At 41.4% G+C, this 1222-nt stretch overlaps 1 pseudogene; it reads right to left on the reverse strand.

Moving 5' to 3' along the window:
• Nucleotides 1-649: 649 nt before the first annotated feature.
• LOC146820903 (small integral membrane protein 12-like) lies at nucleotides 650-930 on the reverse strand (annotated as a pseudogene).
• Nucleotides 931-1222: the final 292 nt, after the last annotated feature.

The following is a 1222-nucleotide window of genomic DNA, read 5'->3' on the forward strand; positions in this document are numbered from 1 at the left end:
TCTCTCCCTCCCTTGTTTCTTCTCTTATTTTCTTGTTCACATAATATCCCTAAAATGTAAACAGCTTTCTACTATGTTTAATTGCCTACTATATTTTGCTCATTCATTATTTTGTATATTATTATGCTTTTGGCCTATGCTATATTGTATCGATTTTTTGGTTTAATAAAGCTTATTAAACACAAAAAAAGAGTAAATGACTGTGTGTTGCGATGCATGATGTGGATAGCATTATTCTGTGAGAGAGGAGAACAAGAATGGATGGTGGATGTACAAAGAAAAAAAACAGAGGAATGAGAACCCAAGTTTGTGAAAGCCTTTGTACCATCTTGTTCTGTCAAACATCCAGCCAGCTATACCGGCAATGTTCATAGCATAAGCATCCCAACCCCCACAGGATTCTGGGACTTTCTGAAGTGGACTCACCACCAAAACAATTTCACGATATTCCAAAATGGCACTCGTTTGCCAGAGGAGTCTGGAAACTTCCTTAAGCATCAGTGGCCCGCAAAGTTTCCGAAAGGTTCTGAAATGGCCTAAACTCCCACAAGGATTCAGGGACATTTTGAAAGCCATTCACATGCCAAAGAATTGCAGTGAATGCCAAAACCCTCAGAGTTTCCAGGTCCTCCCTTAAGACATCCTGCTTTCAGCTTTTCTCTGGGCAGTTGCGATTCAGCTCTGCTTTGGGTGTGAACTCCAACTTCTCTTTCAGACTGAGCACCCGTGTAAGGTCTTGCCTAGAAGTCTCCTGCAGTTTACGATCCTCCCGCTGCTCTAGGATGCTCTTCTCTTCTTCCTTGGGTAGCGGCATGTCCTTTTGGATGAACCACTCTAGGTTTTAGCCAACAGCTCCAACTACAAGCGTCACAGGGAACGTTACGTATGGGACGCGTAGGTCCGGATCACGGCCCACACCACAGGCAACATGGCTTCCGTCCTATGCGGCACAGATATGTTCCTTGAACAAGAGTTCGTTCCGGTGTAGCCTTATTCTGATGCATAAATATAGCTTTTTTTGACATGTCTCCTTTCATAAAAAAAGACTGAAATAGAAAATGGCCTGCAGGACTCCCTGTTATCTAGCCAACAAGGATGTATCATTTTGGCATTTTTGTAAAACTTCAACAACTTTGCCCTACTTTAGAATTAAAAAAGAGAGTAAAACATCCCCAAAATATTGGATTTCCTAGAGAAAATGTACAAAAAAAAAACAAATTAG

Source organism: Triturus cristatus, chromosome 6 (genome assembly GCF_964204655.1).
Source record: "Triturus cristatus chromosome 6, aTriCri1.1, whole genome shotgun sequence".
Taxonomy (NCBI): domain Eukaryota; kingdom Metazoa; phylum Chordata; class Amphibia; order Caudata; family Salamandridae; genus Triturus; species Triturus cristatus.